Below are 12,891 nucleotides of genomic sequence, written 5' to 3'. Positions count from 1 at the left end.
TCCATCCACCTCCTACCAGCTCAGCTCCACTTTGTTCCCAGACTTCTCGTACTTTGTTTTTCAGGGCCAAACTGGACATGGCAGCTTTGAGTCTTCTTTTTCTTTAAATAATTACATGGCGGGTGCCCTTCTTACTGGGAAGGCAACACACAAGGGTGAGAGACTTATCTTTTCACTCTCCCACTGCAAACGCAGATTGTTTTGGGAGTATGGGGCTCCTGTGCTTCCTCTCTTGGCTTCCCTACACAGTTGGGAACTACAGCAGAACCTGCACAACTTGTGACCCTGCCAGGTGAAGGTCGCCCACCAGCCACATACGCAGTTTGCCAGTTGCTTGGCAGCTGAGTCTGCAGTCCTGGGCAAGTCTCCAGACATAGACCAAGGCCAGTGAAGTGAATTTGGCTCTGCATGTTGTGCAGGCCGAGCTACAGAAGTCCCCCAGGACTCTTAAACACATGTATTTGTGTCTCCTTAAGAAAATCAGCTTTCCTGGCCCTCCCAAAGGTTTCTCATCTCAACACAATCTTCTCCATAGCTTTCACTAAGTCTCTTCTTCACAGGGATCTGGCCTTCCCTGCCATCCCACCAAGAAATCTGAGCAACTTTTTCTGATTAAATGTTTCCAATTCAAAACCAAGGTTAAACACTTAACATAGTGTTAAGTAGCAGTTCGTGCAATTGGAACAACTTTGATTTGTGCAAGAGGGCACTTCCCCTCTCTCCCCGCCCCCCGCCCCCCGCAGATTTGGAAATGGTACCAAGTGAGCACAGTAAGAAGGAAGGGAAGTCTCACTGCACAAGCAGAAGTCGTTTTGCTTGCACATTAATTAGTTGAATACTACCCAGTTGCTTGGAAATTGAACTACTGTTATGGGAGATGTGGCAAATTAACATTGTCAGATGATAAGAAGAGCACAGTATTTTTCATTGAAGTACAGCTACAAATCTAAGAGAAGTTTCTGGAAATGAGATGCTATAATTTGTTTGTTTATTAAATGGTCTCAAGGCCCCTTGCAGCCATATTGTGAATACAATACAGTAAAACAGCAATAAAACACCAAGTAAAAACACAAAAAGCCAGGTGCATAAAACATGAATAATACCAATATAACAAGGAGCTAAAACTTACTGCAAGATAATTTCAACTGAGTTTATGTAAAATAGAAAGCTATCCACATCTGGAATTCAAATTTCTCTTTAAAATCTTTAGACTGGGATCAGTAATCTGGTTATGCCTGTAGCCTCATAAATGTTGGTGACCCTCAGCCAAATTTCCATACCTCTAAGCACAAAATTCAGCTAGCAAAAAATAATGGCAGTCAGGTGCTGAAAGTTAACCCTGAAAATGTAACTGCAGATAAGCTTGAATTATTTATTGAAATTCCATTACATTACTTGCCGTATTAGAAGCTGGGTGAATCTGCAGCTAGTGCAAATACTGAGCAAGAACCTTTTGCTCGTGGGAGAAACAAGCATAGACTCTGGCACTCCAGCCCGAAACATTTCCTGAGAAATATGTCCAACTGATTTTAATGGGATTTACATCCAAGTAATATCTTTAGGATTGAAGCCTAAGAGTGCATGCCTATAAAGATGAACTGGCTGGGGGAATATAGGATTCCTATTGTGTGGGTGGCACTTGAGAGACCCCACGACCACCACTGGAGATACACGGGAGCACATCTGCACTGGTGGCCAGAGATGTGGGTGGAGCAGAGGAGGAGGAGTAGATTTGCCCCAGATCTTACACCCACCTTGGCTGTGAGTCCTGGAAGATCTCCTCCCTGCCTTGCTGACTTGGGCAGGGGCTGCCCTGACTGACCCCAGCTACAAAGGCTGAGGTCACTCAACAGAATCTTGGGCTTGGGTGTTGCTGGTGGGGTGGGTGTGTTTGAGGAGGGGGTGTTGCTGTTATTGATATTAATTTTTAGTATATTATGATTTATGTGGAATCATCGAATCATCGACCTGTATCTGAAGAAGTGTGCATGCACACGAAAGCTCATACCAAGAACTGACTTAGTTGGTCTTTAAGGTGCTACTGGAAGGAATTTGTTTTGTTTTGACTATGTGGAAATTGTTCAGTTTGGTTGAGTACTTTTTGAAGTTTTATTTATTGTTTATGACTAGTTGTGTTTTGAAATGCATTTTTCCCCTTGTTATAAGCCACCCTGAGCATGGTTTTGACTGTGGGAACGCGGCACACAAATAAAATGATGGCTGCATGTATGTACACTCCCCTTGAGCTCCTGACCACACCACCACAGGTCAGGCAAAAGGCACATTTCACTCACTGAGCTCAATGGAGCAAGGGTGGAAACAGTTCTGAAAACCCACTGCCCCATCTCCCCTCATTGTCACCATGACAAAGCAGGGTTTGGCACAATTCTGGACGCAGTCCTAGCCAGTGGGGCAGCTGTCTGAGGCCTGTGCCATGAAGGTCAGCAAATGGTTAGTTATTTAATTTAGTCTTGTGGTTGTAGTTTTACTCCCACAGAGAAGTCTCATGGGATTTTCTGCCTCAGGAGCCAAAATAACTTGGGTGCTGTGTCCAGGCAGGGGTTGTCTTTTGCTATCCTATTTCTAGCAACATGGAAGCCCCACCATGAGGCCGTCCCTCGCCGGAGAGGTTGTGCAGCAGGAGGCTATGTCACACAGGCCCCGCATCATGCTCCCTTAGAGGCACACAACAGCCCTCAGGCATTCTATGAATCCAGAACTATTACACATGAGGGAGAGGGTGCAGAAACAAGCACTCCAGCTGTCATCCCCATCACCCTTGCGACTGTCTGAAGGAGCTCGTGGAGGCTCCTTTAGGAAAATCAGGATTCCAGTTGGTAGCGTGTACACAGCCTAAGTGTGTCTTAGGTAAAGGGATCCCTGACCATTAAGTCCAGCCACGGACGACTCTGGGGTTGCGGCACTCATCTTGCTTTACTGGCCGAGGGAGCTTCCAGGTCATGTGGCCAGCATGACTAAGCCGCTTCTGGAAAACCAGAGCAGCACACGGAAACACCATTTACCTTCCCACCAGAGCGGTACCTATCTATCTACTTGCACTTTGATGTGCTTTCAAACTGCTAGGTTGGCAGGAGCTGGGACTGAGCAATGGGAGCTCACCCTGTCACGGGGATTCGAATCATCGACCTTCTGATCAGCAAGTCCTAGGCTCTGTGGTTTAGACATGAAAGAAGTGTGCATGCACATGAAAGCTCATACCAATAACAAACTTAGTTGGTCTCTAAGGTGCTACTGGAAGGAATTTTTTTATTTTGTTTCACCCAAAAGGAAAGCAATGCCCAACCTGGTGATAACAGAATAAATGATGGAAGGAGGGAGCTGCAGCCCAAGATAGGAAAAGAGGAAGTAAGGCAAGACCTCGCCACTTTAAATAAATTCAAATCTCCAGGGCCTGATAAGCTGCATCCAAGGGTACTAAAGGAGCAGACTGGAGGCAGGCAAGTGTTGTCTCCATCTTCAGAAGGGGGGGGGGGGGAGAGAAGACCCAGGTACCTATGGACCGGTGAGCTTGACATTGATACCAGGTACCTATGGACCGGTGAGCTTGACATTGATACCAGGGCAGATCCTAGAACAGATAATTCAATAGTTGGCCTGTGAGCATTTAGAAAAGGATGCTGTGATTACCAAGACTCAGCATGGGTGTCTCAAAAATAAGTTATGCCAGACCAGGGGTTGTCAACCTGGTCCCTACCGCCCACTAGTGGGCGTTTCAGGATTCTGGGTGGGCGGTAGGGGGTTCTACGCCACAAGCTGAATCCTCCTTCCATCGAGCGCTGGGGGGCGGTAAAGAAATTCTACCATCAAGAAAGATGCATTAGTGGGCGGTAGGTATAAAAAGGTTGACTACCCCTGTGCTAGACAAATCTCATTTCTTTTTTTTTTTAATAGAGTCACCAGCTTCATTGATCAGGGGAATGCTGTGGACATAGTGATTTCAGTAAGGCTTTTGACGAAAATTTGCATTATATTCTTGCAAGGAAGCTGATAAAATGTGGGTTGAATGAGGTAACTTTTAGGTGGATTTGTAGCTGATTGACTGACTGAACCCAAAGAGGACTCATTAATGGTTCCTCGTCATCATGGGGGAAAGTGAGATGTGGGGTGCAGCAGGGACCGTAGTCCTGGGCCCATTGTTGCTCAACATCTTTATAAAAGACTTGGACAAAGGAATTGAGGGAATGCTCATCAAATTTGCAGATGATCCCAAACTGGGAGGGGTAGTTAATGCCACAGAAGACAGAATCACGATTCAACCCTAACAGGTTGGAGAACTAGGCCCAAACTAACAAAATGAATTTCAATAGGCACAAAGGTCAGGTTCTGCACTTCAGCAGGAAGAACCAGCTACATAAATATAAGACAGGGGACAGCTGGCTTACAGAGCTATTAGTTGGCTTACTAGTAGTACATGTGAAAGGGATCTAAGGGTCTTGGTGGACCACAAGCCTAACATGAGTCAACAGTGTGATGCAAGAGCAAAAAAAAGCTAATGCTATTCTAGGCTGCATCTACAGAAGTCTAGTGTCCAGATCAAAGGAAGTAATAATACCACTCTATTCTGCCTTGGTCAGACCAAACCTGGAATACTGTGTCCAGTTCTGGGCACCACAGTTTAAGAATGATATTGACAAGCTGGAACATGCACAGAGGGCGGCAACCAAGATAGTCACAGGTCTGGAAACCAATACTTACACTGGAGTTTGAGACTTTCTGGGGTCTGGACCCTGAAGAAATTAAGATAGTAAGTGCCTTTCGACTGGGAAGGGTCAGAAGGAAGAACAAGGCGAGGGACTGCTTGATTTTGTTAAGATCAAAAGAAGAAAGAGATAAAATACTGAGCCTACATTACCAGAAAGCACTTGAGATTGGAAGTGAGAGAATTGAAATTTTTAAAGATATCCCAAAATACCTATTAGATCTTAGAACCAACTACAGTGATTTGGTCGATCTACTAAGAAAGAACAACATCTTGTTCAGGTGGGAATTTCCGCAAGGCCTCTCGTTTACATTCAAAGGAAAGAAAATTAAGATAAGATCAAAGGAAGATAAAGTGAGTTTCCTGAAAGATTTTGGTGAAGAACTACGAAGGGAGGCAAGAACAAAAGATTTGGAGGCATTAGGATTGGGACCACCTGACTTGGACAGGCACCCCCTGGGGTTGGACCGGCCAGAGAATGTTTGGGTCAGATATAAAGATCTTTTGGAGAATAAAACCCCAAGGTGGCTCTCTCCAATGGAGGCTAAGGCCTTGAAAAAACTTAACATGGAATCTAACTGGCCAAAATACTGGGAAATTTTGGAGCAGGAGGGAGATAAATTGAAACTGCAGAGCTATGAGAAACTTAAAGATAAGGTGCGTGATTGGTTACATTACTTTCAAGTAAGAGAGGCCTATAATTTGGACAGGAAAAATGGCTTCCAGGTGGAAAAATCAAAGTTGGAAACAGAACTGTTAGAACCCAGTGCTAAGGTATTGTTGAGAATGTATAACTTGCTGCTGAAATGGAATACTGAGGATGAAACGGTTAAATCTGCTATGATAAAATGGGCACAAGATATTGGTCATAACATTATGTTCGCTGAGAGAATATTATGAAAATGATTTACAGGTGGTACATGGCCCCAGTCAAGCTAGCAAAAATCTATCACCTGCCTGATAATAAATGTTGGAAATGTAAAGAAACGGAAGGAACTTTCTTTCACCTTTGGTGGGCCTGCCCGAGGATTAAGGCTTTCTGGGAAATGATATATAATGAACTGAAAAAAGTATTTAAATACACTTTTCTAAAGAAACCAGAGGCCTTTCTTCTGGGTAAGGTTGGCCAACTGGTGTCAAAGAAGGATAGAACTTTTTTTATGTATGCTACAGCAGCAGCAAGAATACTCATCGCAAAACACTGGAAGACACAAGATCTACCCACCCTGGAAGAATGGCAGATACAAGTAATAGACTATATGGAACTGGCAGAAATGACCGGCAGAATCCGAGATCAAGGAGAAGAGTTGGTGGAAGAAGATTGGAAGAAGTTTAAAGTTTATCTACAAAATCATTGTAAAATCTATGAGTGCTAAGGGCAGTGTAAATGAAATGATGGGGTTCTAGTGATTAAGATGAGTATAAAGGGAAAGATAAAGGATGAAAACGAATATGAATGAGCTTGCTGAAAAAACTTTTAAAGTGGAATACAAGAAGGGAAGGTGGGAGGAAGTAAGGAAAATAAGGTTTTGAAGACTACTGAAATGAACCAGAGTTTTCTTTTTAATTTTTTATTACTATGTTGAATCCTTTTTATGTTTTTTTTCTTTTTTTCTTTTTATGATTCTTGATGTTGTGTGTATTTCTGATGTCTGTTGTTTGTTGTTTCGGAGTTTTTTTACTTTTTGTAAAACTTAATAAATATCATTAAAAAAAAAAAAAAAGGAAACCAAGACTTACGAGGAACGGTTGAAGGAGCTGGGTATGTTTAGCCTGGAAAGGAGGCGACTGAGACGATGTATGATAGCCATCTTAAAATATCTTAAGGGCTGTCACGTGGAAGATGGAGCAGGCTTGTTTTCTCCTGCTCTGGAGTGTAGGACTTGAACCAAGGGCTTCAAGTTACAAGGAAGGAGATTCCAATTCAACATCATTAAGAACTTTCTGGCAGTAAGAGCTTTTAGACAGTGGAACGGTCTCCCTTGGGAGGTTGTGGACTCCCTTGGAGGTTTTAAAGCAGAGGTTGGATGGCCATCTGTCATGGATGCTTTAGCTGAGATTCCTGCATTGCAGGGGGGTGGACTAGGTGACCCTCAGGGGTCCCTTCCAATTCTATGATTCTGTGATTCTCCTCCTCCCTCTTCCAGAAATGACATTTTGTGTTGGGAAAGAAGTTGGTGGAAAACTAATTTCTTTTACTCAGCTAGTGTTTGCTTGAAGCCAAAGCTTAGTAGAATAGAGAATAGGCAGATATACAGTGAGAGGTAAAAGATGTTGACCATGCAATGATCAGGAGATGTTCTGAAAAGAGAGTAGAGATTAATAAAAATACTGAAACTCGCTTTCCTGGGGCTCCCACAACCTGTGAGAATTTTCTACAGTGCAACTCTTTTCTATTCAGGTGTCAAATGATCAGCCACTATGACTAAAACACCAAATGAACCCAGTTTGCATAATAATCTCTAACAATGGCTCATTGCAACAGACAGAGGGGGGAATATTTATTCTTTTGATATGCGTCCACATCTGTGTGAAGTAATCTGCCCTTTCAGCAGCAAAAAGGAAAACATTCGCACCACATGCCTGTTGTCCATCACAAAAGGAACAGGGAACTAGAAAAACAGAGGCAAACAATAGCAGCATTTCTGTTCAAGGCCAACCTCTAGGGAGGAATGCAGCCCTGCTTACAATGCTCAGGTAAGGGCAGATGGACCCCCAAGAAGCACACTCCATTACTCTCTTCTCCTGTAGCTTCCATTTGTCATCTAATAGTCCATCATCTCCTTGGCCACTTTCAGCTTCTGATAAAGTGGCATATTTGTACGTGTATAAGACAATGGTTTTTTGCTAAAAAAAATTAGTCAAAAATGGGGGTTGTCTTATATACAGATGGTGAATGCTCCAATCATCACACTTACCACTAAATATACTGGTGCTCATTAGCATAAGAAGGCAGGGTGTGTGTGTGTGTGTGTGTGTGTGTGTGTGTGCGCGCACGCACACACACACCAAGTGGCACATGGGCTGCAGGGCATGGAGCCACTGTCCTTCCAGAACTTTGGGCGATCTCAGGTGTTTGTGGGGCCGGCTCTGCTGCTGCCCACTTGTGCACACACACAACCCGCCTCAGGCGCCTGCAGGAGCGGCTACGCCTGTGCCAGTGCTTTGAATATTTAGTAAAATATAAAAGTTGTTCTGTGGATGTTTAAAAATATTAATTTCTTAATTTTGGGTTTACAAAAATAGGGGTCGTCTCATACATGGGAAAATGCGGTAAACTCAACTGTTGTTCTGAATGCTCAGTGGGGCAAGATGGTTGGAGCCTATTGCACTGATCCTGTCCTGACTGCACTGGCTGCCCATTACAGTGGTACCTCGGGTTACAGACTCTTCAGGTTACAGACTCCTCTAACCCAGAAATAGTACCTCGGGTTAAGAACTTTGCTTCAGGATGAGAACAGAAATTGTGCTCTGGCAGTGTGGGGGTAGCGGGGGGGGGGCATTAGTGAAAGTGGTGCCTCAGGTTAAGAACACTTTCAGGTTAAGAATGGACCTCCAGAACAAATTAAGTTCTTAACCCGAGGTACCACTGTAGTTTCCGGCCCAATTCAAACGGCTGGTTTTAATGGTCCTCTTTAACTAGGCCTTTGGCTGATAAGTTTTCCAGAGTTTCATCACAGGGACACTCCCTGCTCTTCCTGGAGGTGTCAGGGATCAAATCTGGGACCTTTTGTATAAAATGAACTATGGTACTTCCCCATAAACAATAAATAAATGCACTGGATTCCCATGGAGTCCTTGCAAGATATATCATTCATTACCAGCTGTCATCACAGTAACGGGAACTTTGTTAATTGCACAGTATATATCAATACAGTGCAGAGCAGTGTTGAAAGTTGTAACTCCAGAAGAAATACGGTTTACAACAATGGATTCAAAAATGAAGGTTTTGCTGTTGGCAATTACACTTATTTCCAAAATACCACTAGAGAAGTCACTGCCACAGTGTATCCTTGCTTAATTTTTGAAAGAAGAGGTGCTGATCAATCCTGCCTGGATACTGCAGCCTTCCAAATCTCATCCTGAAGATCCATCTCTTGTCCCAAGCCCACATCCCCTGCATGTTCACATTCTTGTCTCAGCGATGCCAGTGCTGCTTTGGTCACGTCCTTTGAATGGGGAGCTGGCTTCAGGCACCAGGCCTCTTGGCAGGCCAACTCTGAGCCACAGCCACTGCCCAGCCAAAGGAATGCACACAGCAGATAGCCAAAAGAGGACACTTCCAGCCATTCCTATGGCTCCAAACACCCCTCCTCCACACACACACACGTCGAGCATCTAGGCAGCTATTCCCGGGTCTGCGCTCTATGGAGCAGTTGCAGCAACAGGGGGCCACTTCCCGTCCACCAGTTTATGTATCTGCCACAGAGAGGCTGTGTGCACTTAGCCAGAGACTACCCCTGCATGGAAGTTCCCTCTGCTCTTCCCCCTTCAATCCCCTCCTGGTTCTGGGAGAGAGCGGTGCAAGAGAGGGTGGGTGAAATATACTCAGAGTCGCAAAGTGATTTCATGCTCTTTATTCAGCTCATAGTGGTGAGGAGGAATGAATGAATGTCCCCTCAAAGTATCTGCTTTATATACATTATTTACACAATGGGCTGCACATGATTGGCTAATTCCAGGATTCTACTGTAGGCCAATCAGGTTGTGGATTCACTTCTATCTGGAGCATGATTGGGTGGTTCCTGCTAACCAATCATACTGCTGCATTGTTCTAGGACCAATCAGACTGCTGCATTCTGAATCCTATTGTTCTAGGACCAATCAGACTGCTGCCTTTTGGAGCCTATTGTTCTAGGACCAATCAGACTGCTGCAGTTTGGATCCTATTCAACTCAGTACATAACACCCCTCCCCTCTAAGTTCCAGTCCTGCCCGGAAGGTCGCATTCATAGTCCTCAAGGTACGCCGGTGGCCTACGTGTGCGTTGCGGCCTGGGGTGTTCCCTGGTCCGGGGTTCAGGTTCTGGCTCGTGTTCCAAGGATGGGGCTGTTTGGTCTGGCGCAACCGGCTCGCTCAGTCGTGGTTCTGGTTCCGGTGTCCTTTCGGCCTCGCGGGTCCTCTCTGTATTTACTGATTCTGCCTCTCCTGCTTGCCCCTGCTGCTCTATGGGCCTCACTGCCCCACTGTTCCCTTGGGACTCCTCTGACCTGTCCTCCTCCTCCTGGTTTTCTCCCGGGAATCGTCGCCGTATCTGGTCGCAGTGGCGGCGCCAGCATTGCCCCCCATCTGTTAGCACCTCGTACGACACGGGGCCCGTGACCCTGGTGACTGTGGCAGGTACCCATGCAGGGCCTGCCCCAAAATTCTTTGCGTACACTGGGTCCTGGGCCTCGAAGGTCCGGGGGTTCCTGCCTTCCCCCACCACTACCTCATCCTGAGCTCTATCGGGGTGAAGGCGGTCCAATCTGATTGCAAGGCGCCGACCCATTAGTAGTTCAGCGGGGCTCCGGCCAGTCGTTGAGCTGGGGGTGCTGTGCTGTGCTAGAAGGAATGTGGCAAGGCGGTACTCCCAATCCCCTTGCGTCATGCGGCGAAGGGTGTCCTTGGTGGTCCGCACCATGCGTTCTGCTTGGCCATTGGTGGCAGGGTGGAATGGCGCCGAACGGATGTGGCGGATGGCGTTCTGCACTGTGAAGGTTTGAAATTCTCCTGATGTAAATGCAGTCCCGTTGTCTGAGACGAGAGTGTCAGGGAGCCCGTGGGTTGCAAACAGCCTGCGTAGTACCCGGATGGCTGCGGACGTAGAAGTGGACGGTACCAGTGCGACTTCCAGCCATTTGGTGTAGGAGTCCACCACTATGAAGAATGTTTTCCCCTGAAAGGGGCCAGCGAAGTCCACATGCAGGCGTGACCATGGTGCTCGGGCGGACTCCCAGGACTGGACTGGGGCCCTTGGGGGATCTGGGCGGGATTCCTGGCAGGCCTGGCAGTGTTTGACCCAGGCCTCTATCTCTCCGTCGATCCCCGGCCACCACACATAACTCCTGGCAAGGGCCTTCATTCTTACTACCCCTGGGTGTGTCTCGTGTAGGGCTGTGAGGACCCTTTTGCGGAGGGGCTGGGGAACAACGACCCTGCTTCCCCATAACAGGCACCCCTTGTGGGCTGACAGTTCATGTTTGCGGGTTGTGTAGCCGGCGAATTCTGGCCCGGGGCTGCGGCTGGGCCATCCCCTCCACACCCAGTCCAGGACCCGGGAGATGACCCTATCTTTCTTGGAATGGTGTGCAACTTCTTGTGCCTGAATGGGGCGGTCAGGAAGCAGCTCCAGGCTCATAACCTCTTGTGCAGGTGCTGGGTCGGGGCCTGTTTCCGGTAGTGGTAGCCTGCTGAGGGCGTCTGCATGGCCCATCGCCTTTCCAGGGCGGTGAATCAGTGCATACTGGTAGCTGGCAAGGAAAATTGACCACCTGAGGACGCGAGGAGACAGCACTTGGGGGGTCTGCTTTTCGGGGGCAAACAAGCCAAGCAACGGCTTGTGGTCAGTCACCACGGTGAAGGGCCGCCCGTACAAGAAATCATGGAATTTTTTTACTCCCTTCACGATTGCCAGACCCTCCTTGTCGATTTGCGAGTAGTTCCGCTCGGTTTCGTTGAGTGTCTGGGAAAAGTATGCTACCGGTACCTCTCTTCCATCCGGGAGTTGGTGTCCCAGGACAGCGCCGATGCCATAGGGCGAGGCGTCGCATGCTAGCACCACCGGCAGCCTCTCGTCGAAGTGTGCCAAGACCGAGTTTGAGACAAGCAAGTCCTTGACTGCCTGGAATGCGGCCTCCTGGCGCTGGCCCCACACCCAAGGGGCCCGCTTGTCCAGGAGTCTGTGTAGGGGCTCCGCTACCGCCGCCTTGTGGGGAAGGAAGGAATGGTAAAAGTTCAATAATCCCAAGAAGGCCTGAAGTTCAGTCTTGTTCTTGGGCGCTGGGGCATCACAAATGGCCCGTACCTTGTCCCCAGTCGGGTGAACCCCTTCTGCATCCACCATAAATCCCAGAAAGTCCACTTGAGGCACTCCTAGTAGACATTTTTCCCGCTTCACCTTGAGACCCGCCATCTGGAAACGGTGCAGAACAGTGCGGAGGCGGTCCTCAAACTCCTCTGGTGTGGGCCCGGCAATCAACACATCATCAAAGAAGGGGGTGACACCAGGAATCCCTTTAAGGAGAGAGTCCATTAGATTCTGGAATATGCCTGGTGCCACGCTGACCCCGAATTGCAGCCGCTTTACCCTGAACGCTCCTCTGTGCGTCACAATCGTCTGTGCCTCTGCTGTGGCCTCATCTACTGGCAGCTGTTGATATGCTTGGGCCAAGTCCAGCTTGCCAAAAATTTTCGACCCAGCCAGGGTGGCAAGGACATGGCTGACCACTGGCACTGGGTATGCATGGGCCATGAGGGCCTTGTTTATGGTACATTTGTAGTCTGCGCAGATGCGGACCGAACCATTAGGCTTGACGGGTGTGACGATTGGGGTTTCCCAGGGGGCATTAGGCACCGGCTCCAGCACTCCTTGCTCCACGAGTCGGTCCAATTCCTCGTCTATACGGGGTTTCAAGGCGAATGGGACCCGGCGGGCCTTGAGCCTGACTGGTCGTACTGCGGGGTCAAGCTGTAGAGCAATGGGGGGGCCCGTATACTGTCCCAATTTCCCATCGAAAACCCCCGGAAACTCCTTGCATATGGCGTCCACGTCCACTTGTAAGCTCATGTGGTTCACCCCGGTGATGGCTAGTCCCAGTGGTCCAAACCATGCCAACCCCAGTAAGCTAATGTAGGGGCCCTTGACCACAAGCAAGTCCAGTTGCCGCGTCCGCCCTCGGTATTGCACCCTGAAGGTCCCCACCCCCATTGTGGGGACCTTACGTTTCTGGAAGTCCCGGAGGGTGAATGGGGCCGGCCTGAGTTTGGGACCCCCAGTAGGACACAGTTTCCTTAAGGTCCTTGCCGAGATTATGGATAGAGTTGAACCCGTGTCAAGCTCCATGCGGCATGGGGCCCCCTCTATCTGTACCTCTACATAAATTTTCTCTACGTTGGGGTGGGGCAACTGGTATACCTGGAAGTCTGTGAGCTCCGTCGAGTTGCCTTGGTGCGTTGGGCCCCGGGACCTG

General features: G+C 47.8%; 1 protein-coding gene across 2 annotated transcripts in view; it reads right to left on the bottom strand.

Annotated features, from left to right (window-relative positions):
- CLIC5 (chloride intracellular channel 5) overlaps positions 1 to 12,891 on the bottom strand; it is a 60,546-nt gene that overhangs the window by 25,359 nt on the left and 22,296 nt on the right. The window lies entirely within an intron of this gene.

Source organism: Podarcis erhardii (genome assembly GCF_964252035.2).
Source record: "Podarcis erhardii genome assembly, chromosome: 3".
Classification (NCBI taxonomy): domain Eukaryota; kingdom Metazoa; phylum Chordata; class Lepidosauria; order Squamata; family Lacertidae; genus Podarcis; species Podarcis erhardii.
This window is presented reverse-complemented; position numbering and strand designations above follow the sequence as displayed.